At 42.2% G+C, this 19132-nt stretch overlaps 1 protein-coding gene across 3 annotated transcripts in view; it reads left to right on the top strand.

The window, feature by feature from the left end:
* The window catches only part of LOC306814090 (nipped-B-like protein), a 169298-nt gene that overhangs the window by 21014 nt on the left and 129152 nt on the right, over positions 1-19132 (top strand). The gene's annotated exons all lie outside the window — the stretch shown is intronic.

Below are 19132 nucleotides of genomic sequence, written 5' to 3'. Positions count from 1 at the left end.
AATTGCTAACAGAACAGAATAGATAACTCGGTTTCGGTCCCTTCTTTAGATGCAAGCACGCTGTCTCTGTGCTTGGTCCCAGTCCTGCACCTGGAACAAAACCCGGAGCTGCCAAGGGCAGGCGGGAATGGAGGCGGGAGGGGGCGGCAGCGGCCACGCCGGTCTCGGGCGAGAACGGGCTGAAGCGGCGGCTCCTCGCTCACCGTGTGTGTCCGGGTGATCAGCTGTGTCCGCAGAGGCAGGAGGCTGGAACGGGGCAGATGCAGGGCAGGTGATCACAGAGGGTCTGGCTCTGCTGTTCTCGGCCGCATGGCTGAAGATCCCCGGGCGTCCTCCTCCCCGCTCGCCGGAAACACGAGTCCCCTCCCAGAAGCCTCAGAGGCCCCTCTGTGAGCCGTTCCCACCCACCCCTTTTGTGTGGAGTCATCAGAGATCCTGGGTGTAACCCGGCCAGCTCCATTGGCATGATAGTGGGAAAAATTCTTTCAAATGACACAGTAATAGAAAAACACTCAACCCCCAACATTATCCACCCCGAATTTTTTCCATGCCAACATGCTACATCATATTGAAACCTTTAATTTATATACATACATGTAGTTACAGGCACAGTATCATAGATAGTTCACCCTAGAACAAGGTCCCCTTGGGGTATGCATCGGGTCTCTCCATCCTTTTGCATCACCCACCAAGTGCAACCTGATCCTTGAGCGAAAACCACCCCACGAGCAGGATTGTCTTTGCTGGAAGCAGAGTTCACCCAGACAGTTTTCCCTAACATGCCTCTCAGATGTACCACTGGAACCTTATCTCCATTTGGTGCTCCCAAGTGCTCTGATTGGGCAGGGCCTGCTCGGTTGGTGGAACCTCGAATATTCACTAACCATGTGGCCTTTGGTAGATTGATCTCCCAGTTCTTGAAAGTCCCCCCACCAAGTGCCTTTAAGGTGGTTTTAAGCAGACCATTGCACCGTTTGACTTTCCCAGCTGCTGGTGCATGGTAGGGAATATGGTACACCCACTTGATGCCATGTTCTTTAGCCCAGGTGTTTATAAGGCTATTTTTGAAATGAGTCCCATTGTCTGACTCAATTGTCTCAGGGGTACCATGCCTCCAGAGGACTTGCTTTTCCATGCCCAGGATGGTGTTCCGAGAAGTGGCGTGGGGCACAGGGTAGGTCTCCAGCCATCCAGTGGTGGTTTCCACCATGGTCAGCACGTAGCGCTTGCCTTGGCGGGTCTGAGGCAGTGTGATATAGTCAATCTGCCAGGCCTCTCCATACTTATATTGGGACCATCGCCCCCCTGACCAGAGTGGCTTTACCCTCTTGGCCTGTTTGATGGCAACGCACGTGTCACAGTCATGAATAACCTGAGAGATGCTGTCCATGGTTAGATCCACCCCTCGGTCTCGTGCCCACTTATAGGTGGCATCTGCCCTGATGGCCTGAGGCATCGTGGGCCCATCGAGCCAGGAACAACTCTCCCTTGTGTTCCGAATCTAAGTCTATCTTTGAGACCTCTATCTGAGCAGCCTGATCTACCTGCTCATTGTGCCTGTGTTCTCCATTAGCCTGACTCTTGGGATCATGGGCATCCACATGACGGACTCTCACGGGGAGCTTCTCTACCCGAGTGGCAATGTCTTTCCACTCATCAGCAGCCCAGATTGGTTTTCCTCTACGTTGCCAGTCAGCCTTTTTCCACCTTTCCAGCCAACCCCACAGAGCATTGGCTACCATCCACGAATCAGTGTAAAGGTAGAGCTTTGGCCATTTCTCTCTCTCAGCAATGTCCAAGGGCAGCTGAACAACTTTGAGTTCAGCAAGTTGACTTGATCCAACTCCTCCTTCGGTAGCTTCTGCAACCTGTCGTGTGGGGCTCCATACGGCAGCTTTCCACTTCCGGTTCATCCCCACAATGAGGCAGGAAGTGTCGGTGAAAAGGGCGTAGCGTGTTTCATCTGCTGGCAGCTGGTTGTACGGTGGAGCTTCTTCAGCCCGGGTCACTTGCTTCTGCTCCTCTTCATCAGCGAGACGAAAATCTTCACCTTCTGGCCAGTTCGTAATTATCTCCAAAATCCCAGGGCGATTTGGGTTACCATAAGGGCGCGCTGCGTGATGAGGGCAATCCACTTGCTCCATGTGGCGTCGGTGGCGTGGTGAGTAGAGGGAACCTTGCCTTTGAACATCCACCCCAGCACTGGCAGTTGCAGTGCCGGGAGAAGTTGTGCTTCTTGCCAATCACCTCTGAGGCAGCTTGAACTCCCTCATAGGCAGCCAAGATTTCCTTCTCTGTGGGAGTGTAATTGGCTTCAGACCTATTGTAACTTTTGCTCCAGAACCCCAGAGGTCGGCCTCGGGTCTCACCAGGCACCTTCTGCCAAAGGCTCCAGGACAGACCATGGTTCCCAGCTGCAGAGTAGAGCACATTCTTTACCTCTGGTGCTGTCCTGACTGGGCCAAGGGCTACTGCATGAGCGATCTCCTGTTTGATCTGGGCAAAGGCTTGCTGCTGTTCAGGACCCCAGTGGAAATTGTTCTTCTTGCGAGTGACGAGGTAGAGAGGGCTCACAATCTGGCTGTACTCAGGGACGTGCATTCTCCAAAAGCCGATAGCACCTAGAAAAGCTTGTGTCTCCTTCTTGCTTGTTGGTGGAGACATTGCAGTGATCTTATTGATGACCTCAGTGGGGATCTGGCGCCGTCCATCCTGCCACTTCACTCCCAGGAACTGGATCTCTCGGGCAGGTCCTTTGACTTTGCTCTTTTTAATGGCAAAACCGGCTCTCAGCAAAATCTGGATGATCTTCTCTCCTTTCTCAAATACCTCCATTGCTGTGTTCCCCCACACAATGATGTCATCGATGTACTGCAAATGTTCTGGAGCCTCACCCTTCTCCAGTGCAGCCTGGATCAGTCCGTGGCAGATGGTGGGGCTGTGTTTCCACCCCTGGGGCAGTCGGTTCCAGGTGTACTGCACGCCTCTCCAGGTGAAAGCAAACTGAGGCCTGCACTCTGCTGCCAAAGGAATGGAGAAGAATGCATTTGAAATGTCAATGGTGGCATACCACCTTGCTGCCTTGGACTCCAGCTAGTACTGGAGTTCCAGCATGCCTGGCACAGCAGCACTCAGCGGTGCAGTCACTTCATTCAATGCACGATAGTCCAGTCAGTCTCCATTCTCCATCAAATTTCTGCACAGGCCAGATAGGACTGTTGTGGGTGAATGGGTTTTGCTGACCACCCCTTGGCTCTCGAGATCACGGATCATCTTGTGGATGGGGATCACAGCATCTCGATTTGTCCGGTACTGCCGGCGGTGCACTGTCATGGTGGCAAATGGCACCTGTTACTCTGTCACTTTCAGGAGTCCTACTGCAGAGGGGTTTTCTGACAGTCCAGGCAAGGTGTTCAACTGCTTAATGCTCTCTGTCGCTACAGCAGCTATTCCAAAAGCCCACCTGAACCCCTTTGGGTCTTTGTAGTAGCCGTTCCTGAGGAAGTCTATGCCTAGAATGCACGGTGCCCCTGGGCCAGTTACAATTGGATATTTCTGCCACCCCTTCCCTGTCAGGCTAATCTCAGCTTCCAGCAAAGTGAATTCCTGTGATCCCCCCCGTCACCCCAACAATGGAAACAGGTACCTTCCCCACATGTTCTGATGGTATCAGGGTGCATTGTGAACCAGTATCAACTAACACTTTATGTTTCTGTGGCTTTGATGTGCCAGGCCATCGCACTCACACTATCCAATAAATCCTGTCATCCCATGCCTCTCCCTGGCTAGAGGCAGGGCCCCTCTAGCCCTGGTTATTATTTCTTTCCTGGGCATACATAGTGGAGGTTCCTTCCAGGGGATCTGACAGAACATTTTCCTTGCTGTAATACCCTGCACCTTGCTTGTGGGAGGTTGAGGCTACCTTCATTTTAGTGCGGTTCCTTCTGTTAGCATTTCCCTCCCTGAGCTGAAGCACCCGTGCTGCCAGGACAGAAGTGGGTTTCCTATCCCATTTTCCCATGTCTTCCCCATGGTCTCGCAGGAAAAACCACAGGTCAGCTCGTGAGGTGTACCCTCTCTCCCTAGCTGGGTGGCGTGAAGCTCTGACTTGGGGGCCTGTGACTCGTACTGATGCTACGCTGATCTTCCTCACCTCCTCCCTCACCTCCCTCATCTCCTCCCTCATATCCCTCATCCTATCTTCGACCTGTTGGAGGTCCCTGGCCACGGCAGAGACATTGGCCTGCATTGGGCCATTCATCATGCTCTCAAAATTTCTGAGTTTGTTGGCAAGAGAACACACTGTCTCTGGGTGGTTATCAGCATTAATCATTGCTATGTAGGTGGTATATTGAGATGGCCCCAAGGTTGCCAAATTCCACAGCATCTGCCCTGTGCACTTGACCTTGTCAGGGTCATTGTCATGCTGTCCATCCCTCCCAAAGAGTACCTCTAATACTGCTGTTTCTCTCAGCTGCTGGATCCCTTCCTCAAGGGTCTTCCAGCGCATCCTACTTTGGTGCTCCTGCATTCTCTCTCTGTGTACAAACTTCTCTCTCACACTCATTAAAAGCCGGTCCCAGAGGGAAAGGAGGCCTTGCTCCCTTACGAATATCTGGTCCACACCTGAATCCTGGGCCAAGGATCCCAAATTCCTGGCCTCAGTTCCATCCAGTTGTACACCTGTTCCCGTAAGGTCCCAGACCCGGAGTAACCACGTTGTAAAAGGCTCACGGCCCCGCCGAGCAATGTCTTTATGCAGGTTACGGAGACTATCGTATGAGAGGGACTCGGTGACAATCTCAACCTCTGGCTCCCTTGCTGGTTGTGAGTACCCTCCTTGCTGATCCCCATTATCTAAGTGCCTCGTTTAATCTTAGATTTCCTAGTTTCCACAGGAGCAACTGCTGCTGGCTGTGGCTGCTCCTGTGATCCAGCTGGAACCTGGACAGATACAACATCTACGGGTTCCACTGCAGCACCATCTGACTCTCCCTTTTTAGGGCAGGGGGAGGGTTTCTCATCAGCTGGAGAAAAATACTCCTTCATCATCTGGCTGTGCTCCTTCAACATCTGGCTTTGCTCCTTCTACTTTTGGCCTATATCCTTCACTAGAGCCCCCACCCGCTCTGGGTCGCTCATTTCTGCAGTGGGCTGTGGGGCAGGGTTAGGCTCTGGGGCAGCATTTCTAGTCCCTGGGGCAGAGGCAGGTTCTGGGGCAACATCCCTAGTTCCAGGGGCAGGTTCTGGGGCAACACCCCTAGTCCCTGGAGCAGAGGTAGGTTCTGGGGCAACAATCTATTTTTTGGGGTAGGTATCAGAGTTGTTGTCCAAGCCAATGTTTTCTTGTTTCTGAATGCGAAGTAGAACAGGCCTATCAGCAACACCAGCCACTGTATAATAACACTAGCAATTAAAGCAGATCTAAATCCTTGAGAACTGGTGGGGTAGCCTCAAAAAACTGGGTAATGGGTTGGCAGAAAATTTCCCTTGCACTCGTTACCTCACAGTAAGTACCATTACTGAAATAACCCCAGAAACACGCAGTTAGAGTACGATAGCTCCGGATCCATGCAGCCACCTCCAGGAAAAAATTAAAACCCCATGAATTCCTGATATAATCAATCCACCAAACAAATCGGATAATAGCTACAATAACTTTGGTGAGGGGGCCCATATTCAAATAAGGGTTTGCAAATGGGAGGTAGATGGCTGTGACAACATGGAACCCAAACCAGATTAAACCAGACAGCATATTGCGACTTAAGAGAGCTGTTATTCCTGTCTTAACTCTCAACTCAGTGCCCTCTGCCCTACATTGGGTGCCAGAATCTGTCCTGGTTTGAAAGGACAGGTGTCTGCCAGTAAGGGCAGAAGTTTCTCTTTGAAACAGAGACTTTGGTTCCACTCCCCCCAAGTATTATAATTGTTTGAATCAAGGACTCTGAGGCAGAGATAAGGGGGTGGGAATAACAGCTCTTTTACTAATATATCTAACCGTGCAAGCAGAAAACAACAGCAGTTGTTAAAATTGCTAACAGAACAGAATAGATAACTCGGTTTCAGTCCCTTCTTTAGATGCAAGCACGCTGTCTCTGTGCTTGGTCACAGTCCTGCACCTGGAACAAAACCCCGAGCTGCCAAGGGCAGGCGGGAATGGAGGCAGGAGGGGGCGGCAGCGGCCACGCCGGTCTCAGGCGGGAACGGGCTGGAGCGGCGGCTCCTCGCTCACCGTGTGTGTCCGGGTGATCAGCTGTGTCTGCAGAGGCAGGAGGCTGGAACGGGGCAGATGCAGGGCAGGTGATCACAGAGGGTCTGGCTCTCCTGTGCTCCGGCCGCGTGGCTGAAGATCGGGTGTCCTGCTCTGAGCTCCCCGGAAACACGAGTCCCCTCCCGGAAGCCTCAGAGGCCCCTCCGTGAGCCGTTCCCACCTACCCCTTTTGTGTGGAGTCATCAGAGATCCTGGGTGTAGCCCGGCCAGCTCCATTGGCATGATAATGGGAAAAATTCTTTCAATTGACACAGTAATAGAAAAACACTCAACTGCCAACAAAAACTCATTCAGCAATTCACAAGGAAAATAAAATCAATTCCTGAATTTGGCAGTTTTCAAAAATTATTAGAGAATAGCTCATTACTTCAGCTGTGTAACTGTCTTTTAAACCAAAATTTGCAATAACCTTTCATTGTCAGGAAAGATGGTATAATTTGTGGATACATGAATTAGGTAAGTACAGTTATGTTTACAAGTTTATATAAGTAGGATATACAAGTTGTACCTTGTGTATGACAATCAACAAGTGTTCCATGCTTTTCTAAATATATTGTTCACAAGAGATTTCAGCGTGGAGGATTGTCCTCATTTTCTGCCAGGACAGAGTTAATTTTTAACAGTATCTGTGAGGGAGCAAAGCCTGGAGCCATGTAGGTGTGTCTAACTTGTTACTCTGTACCACTCAGATCATCACTGGGGGGCAGAAGTAAGGAATTTTTACTTCCAAGAAGGGTATGTGGCTGGTGGTTGGGAGAAAAGGTATGGGTACAGAGGGTCTCTCTGCCATTTTGTTTATTGTCTCGAGGCTCACTTCATGGGTTTGGGCAGTTAGAATTTTTTGGATGTAAATTGCCCTCTTTTTGTATACTTTTGTTATTAATATTGTTGGTGTTACAGTTTGTTTCTTATCTCATTGCTGTTTCCAGTAAATTGTTCTTATCTCAGCCCATAATCTATGCCTTTTTTTCTCTCACTGGAGAGACAGAGAGATGAGCGGCTTGTAGTTTTGGAGTGCCATTCCTAAACCACAACAAGGTTGCAAAGGATCTGTGGTAAATCTTGGAAATGTACTTTGTATACAGAATACAGAACAAAGCTTTTGGCTGTTAGTGGGAACTGGCCTTACTGATGGCATAGAGGAGGTGGAATGTAGTATGTTGAGTGTGTGTAAGTGATATGTAGCATCAAATGGGGAAAAAGCTATGCCAAGTCTTAAAGCTGTAAGATAGTGGGGTAGAAATGGAAGCTGGTTGAAGTGAAAAGATGAAAATATGGACTCAAAATTCCAACAAGTCGATTGTAACATTGAAGTATGCTGTAGCCTGTGACGACAAAAATGGTCTGAAACCAGAATGTAAATTACATGATCAGTTTAAGAAAAAAAAGCTTGCTGACAAACTGGAGGGACTGTGACAGAGGGACACCAAGATGGTTAGGGGGCTGGAACATGAAATGTAGAAGAATCTGAGGTAGCTGGGTTTGTTTACTCTGGTGAAAAAAGAAGCTAAGAGGGCTTGAAATGTTGCCTTTAACTAGCTAATGAATGTTTATACAGAGGATAAAGACAAGTACCTCTGAAGTGCATAACAATAGAAGCTACAGTTGCCTGTGCAGTAAGGGAAATACTGATTGGATTTAAAGGGAAAAAAAATTCTCAGTGAATTTCCATCCTTGGAGATATTCAGAAATACAGAATTTTCCATTGCCATTTATTGCAGATCTTTAAAGAAAGGCTACTTTTGTGCACTGGTTTTCTTAGTGTGTATTAAAGAAGTTTAGAGGTGTTTTAATTGTTTTTCAAATCCAAAAAAGAGGCAAAAATGATGTGATGTCAAGTCTTGTGCAAAATCGGCTACTTAATCAGCAGGTATATTTCTTGCAAATTTTGTTTTATAAAGATTATGAATCATCTGAGAATGTTCAAAGACAGAAGGGCAAGATTAAAACTTGAAAAAGACTCCTGAATTGAAGAGATTTTGGTCCAGTGTTTAGTCAGTAAGTTTTCAGCCTTGTTAAGATCCGATGTAATTAAAAGTCTTTAAAATGTAAGTAATGTAAGTATGCAGTTGCTTTTAGAAAATGATAATGCTACTACCAGCTAACATAAATGATAGTCAAGAAGTTGAAAAAAACTCGTTACTACTTCCTCTCTGTCACAACTATTTTGTTAACAAAGATGTTTTGCAACCTAAAATGCTTTCCATTTGAAAGAGCTGACCTACCAAACCCTTTTAATATCTCTTGCTCTTCTATACATTTTTTAATACAATGGACTGTATCTAATATCAGATGCCACTTGAAACATTGAAAAGGCTGTGCTCACCAAAAAGGGCATAATTATAGATATACTTTTCGTTGCAATGGAACTTGCATGAGGAATATGTAGTACAGATGGGAAATGTATGAACTGCTGAAGTAACTTGGGGTTTTCCCTTTATGTTGAATTTCTTAGTTATGCTTAATATCATGACTGCTTCCAAGCAAAGTTTTTACAGTTTATTCTATGTTCACTTCTGCAGAACAAAAGTAATTCAATAATAATTCAGTAGCTCTCAGCAATGTCAGAATCTTTGATGTTGAAAGGCTCATAAAAAAGATACTTATTGTTTAAAAAGATGTAGAACGGTAATAAATTCCCTGAATAACTGGTTTCTCCTTGACAGTTTTAGCTTCTTTCTTTTGCAGAACTGGTGAGCATAACTGCAAAAATAATGTGTATTTTATATAGCTTAAGTTTTTGAAACATACCAATTTTTGGTTTAGATTTCACTACCTTATCAGTTGAATTTCATCTGGTACTCCTTTTTTAACAAGAAGGAGCCAGTAGTATCTTATTTTGAAACCAGATGCAATATTTCTTTCCATTTGCTTAAATTTAATCCCCATGTTTTAAGGCAACAACTAAGCTGTCTCAACAGTAAGGCTTCTAAAACAGGTTCTGTTTTGTATTAGTTCTCTAATGGAATAGAAGGAAATATACTTTCCTGTAGAACAGTGGGGGTTTTTTTTTTGGTTTTTTTTGGTATAGCTTCAATGATGCATTGGGCAGGCTCCTTGAAAAGCAGTAATTCTGAGATTTGCATTTTCCTCTTTGCCTGAAATAATGTACACTTGCTGATCATCACAACATTTTGTAAATATAATTTAGTTTTCTGCAAATTTTTGATATCGGTTGTGTTGCCTTAATGAATCGGCTTTTTCTTGATGCATAACTGATTTGTGTATGAAGAATGTGATATGGCCTCATTTTAAAGAGTTCTTAGTGCTAAGGCACCTGAATTAAATATTTGAGATGCTGTTTTAAAGTGGAGAACATTGTTTATAAGTGCTTTTAAATTTTTATAGAAAATAAAATTAAAAACAAAAAATGTCCTGTGCTTACAAGAAGGAAATGGTTTTAACAGGAAAATATACTAATGCTTTTCATTCTTTTTGGTAAACTGTGTTCTAATGAATTTTTACCCTTTACAATTCCAAGGTAGGAAGAAAAGTAAACATTTCCTGCTAGACATTTGTGTAGTATAGGTCAGGGAAGCTGCATACTACCCATAGGTATCTGCTCTCTGCACATGGCTTTAGTCTGGTTTGGTGTTGTTTGCTTGTGTCAATTCCTCGCCTCCTCAGGGAAGGGTTATTACAGGTACAAAGCACAATTATGCTTTATGTTAGTCTACCCTTGTAGAAACTGTAGGTGCACACGTGTTAGGGGGCACCTTTCCTTGAATTCACAGACTTCATGTTTTGTATGCTTCCACCACCTTTCTTGCCATTTACTGTGGTGTCACTGCCAGTACTAGCACATAGGCAGCAGAGGCATCAGTCATTGTTATTGAATAGAAAAGTAGAGGCCAAATCAGTGTGACAATAGCCACAAAGGAAGAAGCTGGTTGTTATAAAATTTTTTTCTAAAGGTTGCTTTATAATTAGAAGCAACTCTCACTTGGCCCAGTACAGTACTTTTCACTAAAATTTCTTTTGTTACAGTAGTTGTAGTGATTTGAGTAGCTACTATTGGAATATCTTTAGGAAAAAACATTATGCTAATACTGATTTAGAAGTTATGCTAAATAATTTTTATCTCAAACTTTTTAATTTTTCACTTGCTTTGTCAGCATTATTCAGTCTGTTGGCTGATCACTTTTTGAACTAAACATATTAATTACACTAGTACACTGAATTTCATTTTTTGTGCTTCTGGGATTTCTGTATCACTCTTTTCAAACTTAATTTTTTGTAGCCAGTATTGTAGGTGAAATTATTCTGTATATGCCATAAACTTTCTGGTTTTATAAATGCTGATGTGTTTAATGGGATTTTATCAGTAATAATGAGTCTTCTTGATTTCTGATAATACCCCTTCCCCCCTTTCTCTCTGCCTCCCCCCACATGCTGCCCTCCTTTTTGGTTGTTCAAGTTAGCTTCATATCAGGTTTCTTGCATTACTATTTTAACCTTAGGCAGCTGCATCAGTGGTTGATTACTGCTCACTTCTAATACTGACTTTTTCTGAGATTGAATTAGTTTTAAAATGCTTTATATTGTGATTGTGCATGCTTCTTCTTTATATGTAACTCACATGTTGAACCAAGTTTTGACAACCCTATCTCCTTCCTTCGTATTTTTTAAAGTATTTTTAAAAGCATTTAATTCAGGAAACTTGTAGCAAAAGTACTGTCACTGTATCAAAATGTAGCTCTGGTATAGAAACCAGAAATTTGCCCTCTTGTACCTAAATCTGTCTGATGTACTCAATCATGGCATCTTATTTGAATGAGAGGATAATAATTCGTTCTCTTTCTGCCTTTCTCATTCTTTAAGTGTGGGTGTTTTAAATTGTTTTAAGGACAGTTTATGAACTGATAACTAGCAGAGCTTCATGTAATAACTAATAAGAGTAGTAGTTTATTGCAAAATGTGGAAGTTTAAAGCTGGTTGAGGCAAGGCTTCTTAAATTTATAATAGCATGTTTGCTGTTTTAAAAGCAGAGTTCTCTGCTCACCTAAATTATAAAGTTGCTAATAAATGAGTTGTACTAGTTTACTTTGTGTGGCTGCAGAAATCAACTTTGAGCATAGTGCTGTGGTTATATCAGTACAATGCTATTCAACATATAAGAAATTAAAACAATTTTTTAAAGTAGCTTCATCCTAACTAAAGATTTCATAATATAAACTACATAGAACTGTCTTTAACATGTTCTATTTAATGCAATGTTTTAGAAAAAGAAAGCTACAGGGATTTGATATTTTATCAGTTCTTTAAAATTTAATTTTAATCCATCTAAGTTTCTCTCTTTTTTCTCAGAAATATGTTAGTTTAGTCATCTAAGGTAGCCACGGTCAACCCACTACAAAGTTACTTTTTAAATCTAAAGACATAAGTTAAAGAATAGTCTGGAGTATGGGGAATGAAACATTGAAATGTAGATACTAAATTTTGAATCTTGAGGTGTTATCTTTCCATTACTACTGAGCCTATGTATTACTGCACATTAACAGATCTTTCCCTTTATTTTGTTTTCCAATGTTCTCGTGAATGTATGTAGCTAAGCCATGGAAGAACTGGTATTTTTGTTGAGGGGACAAGAATGCATTTTAACCAAGAGGAAAGAGAAAGGGGAGAAAATAAGCTTGAAAAAAACCCCTTAAAGGTCAAGATGAGGCAGTTTACTAAAGCAAAGGAAAAGGTCCTGTGTACAAGCAAAGGGAAAAAGCACAGAATATTTTATTCTCTACTTCCCATCAGTGAGTGATGTTCAGTCACTTCCCAGGAAGCTGGGCTTGAGCACATGTAGTGGTTTCTCCAGAAGGCAAACATCGTAGAATAACGAATGCCCTCCCTTCCTCCTTTCCTTCGCTTTTCTATCTGAGCTGGGGGGGGGGAAGGTTGGAGAGACAGCACTGATGCTGTGGTAGCGCTGCTCATCAGAAGCCAAAACACTGGTGTGTTCTCAACACCTTTCTAGTTACCAATGCAAAGCTGAACTCCATTTTAGCCAGACCCAATACACTTTATCTTAACCCATGAGTTTTACCTTTTTTCAGATTCTCTCCCCCATCCCACTGGGTAAGGGGGACTGAGGGAATGGCTTCATGGTGCTTAGCTGGGTTAAACCACAATACACTTTAAAAAACCCCAACCAATGAACAACATTTAAAATTTAACATTTCAGTAGGAATTATCTTTGGAATGTTAATTTGCAGTAAATGAGAATATATAATTGACAACAAAAAGAGAAGAAGATAACATTCAGAAGTAGTGCTTTAAATGTGTAGTTACCTGTAGCATAAACTTTTTCAATATTACTGTCCTTGCTATCTTGGTTTCACTGTTTTTTTATTGTATATTATGTTATGATGTTAGTTTTTCATACATTATTCTCAATATCTGCTGCCCTTTCACTGTTTCCCTTTCTCTAAGGGGTTCTTTGTATCACTTCCTTTATGCACTGTAGTTTCCTCCTCCCTGGAATGTCTTTTACAATATCTGTTTTTTCTTATAAAGCAGCAAGAGTATATGTTTATACTGAATATGCAAAGTCTATTTTTTAAAAATGTAAATTGGGTTTCTACTTCTCTGTTTGAACTGCAACAATGATGCATTGTTGTACTAGTTTTTTTTTGTTTTTTTTTTTTTGGTAAGGAAGGAAAGGAATCAGTTATGGAAATAATTCCCTTCAAGGACCTTGGCAGCTTCCTTTAGACCTGACAAAAACCAATCAGTGTCTGATTTTTAATATTAACACGTTGCTAAACCAATGAAAAAGTTAGATACATCTTTGTGAACACACATTTTAAAACAAACAAACCCCAAGAATCTCTCTTTCCCTTCCAGCCTAAGTTACAAGTAACAGGCTGGCCGAGTGGGCTCTGCCGCGGGGCCGGGCCCCTTCTCAAAAAGCTCGCTGGGCCTCGTCTCGGCAGGGCCGAGTCCCCCTCCCCCCAACACAGCCATACCGAGCCCTCGGCTTGGCTAAAATACTACTACTGCTAAATTTCACCAAAAAACAACGGGCAGGGGTAGGAGAAGTCATCAACCTGCAGATGCTGCCACTATATTCTAATCTAGTTGCTAAGATCCTAGTTTCACCCAGTGCGTCTGCTAAAAAATTCTCCATCATAAACAGCTCCAACCACCACCCAGCATGGATCACATGACCATCTACAAGACTCAAACAAGATATTAACTCTTTCATTACACAAATAAGACTTATAAACCTTCAATCCTCTCTCAAATAAAAGAAAAGGACCAAGTAATAGACACACAAAAAAACAACACAAAAACATCAAAGTAAAACAAAAACGAAAAATCAGGTCCCAAATAAGAGAAGATAAAGAGAAGCCTTAAGATAAAATTCCCTTATAAGCTATAGTAATGAACTATAATAAAGTAAATATCCCTATAAGTCATCAAAAAAGCATAAGGAATGAAGCATTCACATTATAAACATATGCAAAAACATCCATACTAAACAAATGTTAAAGTAACTATAATTTAATAAAAAAATTAAAAATAATAATAAAAACCCTTTACCCCCCAAAAAGAAGAAAAAGACGTCTATTCCCAAAAATAAAAATAGAAGCAAAGGTTTTCTTTATCTAACTTTGAGATTAAACTACTCATCCTTAAAAATAATACCCCATAAGTTAATATAGCCCTCAAAAACAATTATAAGAAAAACTATAAATCAAGGGGAGGGACTTTTACACAATAATCAAATTTCCATTCTCCCGGGCGGCTGATTGCTATAACATTAAAGCCACAAAAAAACTATTTTCTTAGAAAGAAGTCTCCTTAAACTAACAAGACTCCTTCCTCTCCCTAAATAAATTAGACAAAGACTTTTAAAAACAGTAAACAGACTAATTTATTTCCGTATGTTGTCACTATAAAAGAAAAAAGGGTGTAGGGAGAAGAAAAGTATTCTAAAAAATTTATTGTAATTATTATAATTTTTTTCTTTTAATTTCTGTTAATAAAGTTTTTCTTTATACCCTTCAAAATTTAAACCTACTTTGCCTTGCTCCTAACCCTCACAACAACAAAATTCTAAAGAATACACTAGTAATTTACAAACACTAAACCCACCACATAAATTAATACATTAACCAAAAAATCTCAAATTAACAAACCAAAACCACTACACAAAATCACTATTTCTGCCCAATTTCAAACTAAAACCACCACAGTTGTTTAAAAGCTTTTCAATGGAACAGTTCCTTGATTTCCTTAATTCAGCTAATATTAAGGTGTCCTGGTTTGAAGGACAGGTGTCTGCCAAGGAAGGCGGGAACCTCCCTTGCAATGTAAAGTATGACTCCCTTCTCTCCAAATTATAACTTTGAAATTACGGGGCTTTCAGGCAAAGATATGGGAAAAAGGATAAAAGTTCTTTACTAGTATGTATATATATAACAAAAGAAACAACAACAACGGCAGCAACAACAACAACAAAAAAGTCCCAGTAACAGCCTTCTCTCAGCTGTCAAGCACTTTCCCCATTGGTGTAGTTGTGGCCACAGCAGGCAGGGGCACTGATGGTTTCGCGACCACGCATGGCAGGTGCGATGATTCCCCAGCGGCTGCAGGGGGTGCTGTGGGGCAAGCTCAGTTGCCTCTCCACATGGTTAATGCAGCTCAGTCGATGGAAGAGCGAGAGAAGGGGCTTTCCTTTGCAAAGTCACAAGAGGCAGCCACTCTCAGTGCCACTCGGGAAGTTGAATGGACTGCAGCAGGAAACCTTGGAGCAGCAGGTTGGAACAGCAGAGATGAGCACACCCGGGGTGGCAAAGTGTAGCAAAGACTCGGGAGCCATTCCAGAAGCCGCAGAGTGTCTGGGCAGGTATGGGGTGTCGGGTTAAAGTGTAGTATAAAGCCCTGAAGCAGGGCAGAAAACAGTGGGGCTGGTGGGGGATCACTCCCTTGGATGGCTCACCGGTGGTGGCTGGTCCTGGGGTCGGGCCAGCCCGGCAGGGAGGGCTCCCGGCTCCAAGTGTAGCATGCGCTGGCTCTGTGCTCCCAAGCAAGCAGAGAAGCAAGCTGGTAAGCCCCAGTCACAGTGCCAAAGGAAAAGGGGAAAAAAAACCCTATGCAAAAACCACAGGGCAACAGAATATCCAGTCAGAGGCACCACGCCCCGTGGCTGCCGAGATGATCACCCCACTGGAAGGAAGCAGCAGCCCCTGGTCCCCAACCCTCTCAGGATTCCGGGTTGCCTCTAACCCATCACAATACTCCCGGAGCCGGGGGAGGTGGCAGGGGCGGCAGTGACCATTCCGGACACAAAACAAAAACCAACCAAACAAAAAAATTGATATGGGATTAAAACCATCCCCAAGACTTAAAGTAACAGATTTATTTTTTTCAGTCTAGAAGTAGAAATGCTGCACTACTACTGGTAATTGCTACTGCACAAAGTCAGTAATACAAAAGTTTCTAAATATTGATAAATGACTCGTTAGAGTTAGGAATGAAAAACCAAAACGCAACAAAACTTGTTTGTTTTGACTTGTCTGATTTGTCAAGCCCTTAATTTTTGCATGGATATTTCGATATTTTGTGTGAAATAACATGTCTTGAGCTGTCAATTTTCTTCCCTAACTGTTTGATATTTTGAGCATTCTTCCTTTGTAACCTTTGACTGCCCTAGACAGAGAAACCACATCCCCTCTTGACCTTTTTTTTGCTAGCTAAACAAACCAGCCCCTTCTACTCTCCTCTTGGAAAACTTACTCTCTCCCTGACCATCCTAGCTAGCTGTCTGTATTTGTTACACTCTTGGATCTGGATCTTGCCCGTTCATGTTCTTTATCTATCTGTGGAGAAGTTATCTAATTTAAGTGCCTACTTTTGGAGGGATTTTTTTTCCATTTAATACCTGTATAATTACTGTAGCAGTAATATCAGGAAAGAACTTGCATTATTAGTGATTGTCTCTGATGTTTACAGCTTTCCAAGGTGAACAGGAAGGGAAAGTAAATAAATCCCCCCTCTCCCCCTTGTCTTTGTGTTACATATGGGATTTTCAATAATACTGAATAGTTATGTGACCTTAATCAGTTTTTATGTGGTTTAAGTCAGGAGAGGAGAGCTCATTGGACATAGTCTTTTTCTTGTATGTACTACTTATGTGTAAAAGATGTTCTTTAACTTAACTTTAAATGAAAACTTAAGTTCTAAAAGTGTTGTTAGCTCTTGTGGGTTTTGCTGTTCCAGACTCATGGTAAAAGTTAGGTCTCGGGTTTTTTTTCTTTAAGAATTACTTATTTATGGAACTAAGAAACAACTGAAATTCTTTGTATATTGGTATTCATTTCAGGTAAAGAAGCTTCAGTATCAAGTAGCATTTGAAACTGCTCTGTGTGTTTGAAGTCTGTTTTCTCCTGGATTAAAAAAACCCCAAACACAGCAACCCACACAGCATATATCTATTTGCAGCAGTTTCCTTAACTAGATTTCTGCACCTGTAATGTATTATATTTTTAACAAACAAATGTAATTTAGTGGTAGGAATGAGCCTGTGGCAAGTGCAGCAAAGGAAGTTAACTCGGTGTTAAGGAAGTTAACTCAGTGTTGGGTGGCAGTTTTTTGTGTATTGGTTGTGTTGTCCCTTGTCACACCACACCACTTCCAGCCCCACTCCCACCCAAAATAATTTAGTTGTGTGTAGACAGGGAAACACTGAAAAGTTAACTTCACTGGTTCATGAAAACTTTGTGCAGGAAAAATACTTATAACATTATTTCTTTGTTTTGCTTGGAATCTCTACATATGTATTAGCAGTGGTATTATATGTTGTCATTGGTGTGGCATAAGAAAGAATGCTATAAAGATTATTAAGGAAATGCCAGTGATATTTTGGTTTATATGTACTGTATATGTAATTTGCAAAACTTGTAAAGTAAGTATAAGCAAATCACTAATTCAGAATCTTAAGTAAACAACATAAATGCTGAAAGAAGTCTTACTATTTAATGAATTAACACAGGAGCCTGGCTATTATAGGTAAATGTATATACAAGTTCCTTTAATTTATTTTGTCTTCAGAAAATATGTGTCACTGTTGACTTCGTTTTAGAGAGAGGAGACACACTCTCTTCATGGAGTGAAAGAAGCTACAGGTTTATTTCACTCATCCCTTATATATAGTTTTACAAACATCTCATGTCTATCCCCAATTGGTCAGTAGCAAGCTGTTACCCTGTATTGATTCGCCAGTTCACCAGAGATGTGTATGTGTGGGAAAGAGTTTGTTTCGAGATATTGTTTGCATTTTTCTCTTCGACAGTTTGACATAGTTGACAAAGGTGCAGACCAACTGTCTCAGTCCTAGGATTCTTTCTCAGGGAAATAAGCTATTTTTCAGTGTTGCAGGGTTCTATTCTTAGAAGAGGCTGGTAGCTTTCTGACGGCTATGTTGATGCCTAGAAAGACTGACCTGGAACAGAGACTAGACAGAGTTAAAAGGAATAAAATAGGTATTTACTGAAATGCCTTAAAAGGATACACCTTGGGCAGTGCAAGAACCTGGCTGGGGCTACACCCAAGTTGAATCCAAGATGGATCCTGGCCACGAGTTTTTATACTTTTATAAGTTTTGGTTCATCTACATATTGGGGTCAATTGTCCACCCACAGCCCCAGGCTATGAAGTCTCAGCCCCCTGGCTTGCCCCCTTTCTCACACCGTTGTTTATGCTTTTTGGGTAATGGGTGCCCTTGATTCTCTAGCTAGGAAGGGATTGTTTTGTCTAACTACCCTGTGAAAAGAACTTAATAACAACTAATATGAAGTTTCAGAGTTATGTACCAGGTGGCAGAGAATCTGAAAAATATAAAAGCTAAAACCCAAGGAATCAATGTCGACCAAGTCAGAATTCAGTCTGTGAGGCTTCTCCAGGCCTGCTGTTTAGCCACCACAATCACACTCGAATTTTTTCATTTCATTAGTGTAACAATAGTGGATTGTAATGTGTGGTATTTGTGAATTTTTGTCGTTTTGAAAATGCAGTTCAAATTATTGTGATCTTTTTTTGAGGGGGGGGTTAGTGGTGGTTGGATTTTTTTTTTGTTCTTTGTTTGTTTTAAAGTGTGGACTTCCTTACAATTGGGATCTTTATAGTGAATAAAAACTAAATGAACAAATTCCTTTTCAGTAGTCGAATACAAACTATGCTGTTTTACAGGAAATAAACTAGTTCAGTGGTGATTACACCTTTTCTTTCTGTAGAGGGGGTGAAGCTGGGAGGGAGCATGGCTGGGACAGCTGACCTGAACTGGCCAAAGGGATATTCCACACCATAGAATGTCATGTCCAGTATATAAACTGGGGGAGTTGGCCGGGAGAGGCTGATCACTGCTCAGGAATGGGCTGGGCATTGGTCATTGGGTTGTGAGCAACTCTATTGCACATCACTTATTTCTCTTGGGGTTTATTCCTCTCTCTTTTTTATCTCCCTTTTCATTACAATTAGCAGCAGTAGTAGTAGCAGTAGCAGTATATTTTACTTTATTTAAATTATTAAACTGTTCTTATCCCATGGGGATTTTTTTCCTTTTTCTGATTCTCTTCCCCATCCCACTTGGGATGGGTGGGTGGTCGGAATGAGCAGCTGCATGGCACTTAACTGCTGGCTGGGGTTAAACCATGACAAAAATGTACTAAGATGTTGTATTTGTCACTTTGCTTACTGTTTGACATTTGCACTTGCAAATTATTCCTTTTGTTTTTGCTAACTTCTTATATGAAAAAATTCTCCTCCAGAACTGGGAGGTGAATATAGTAGCTAATTGCTTAAACTGATTATGGATTAAGTGCTGTCCACTGCATTATGAGCCAAAAAAGTTTTGTTGCCAAGTTT

The sequence above is a fragment of the Erithacus rubecula genome (assembly GCF_903797595.1).
Source record: "Erithacus rubecula genome assembly, contig: SUPER_W_unloc_3, whole genome shotgun sequence".
Taxonomy (NCBI): domain Eukaryota; kingdom Metazoa; phylum Chordata; class Aves; order Passeriformes; family Muscicapidae; genus Erithacus; species Erithacus rubecula.
The sequence above is the reverse complement of the archived record's forward strand: the minus strand, read 5'-3'. Positions and strand labels throughout refer to the sequence as shown.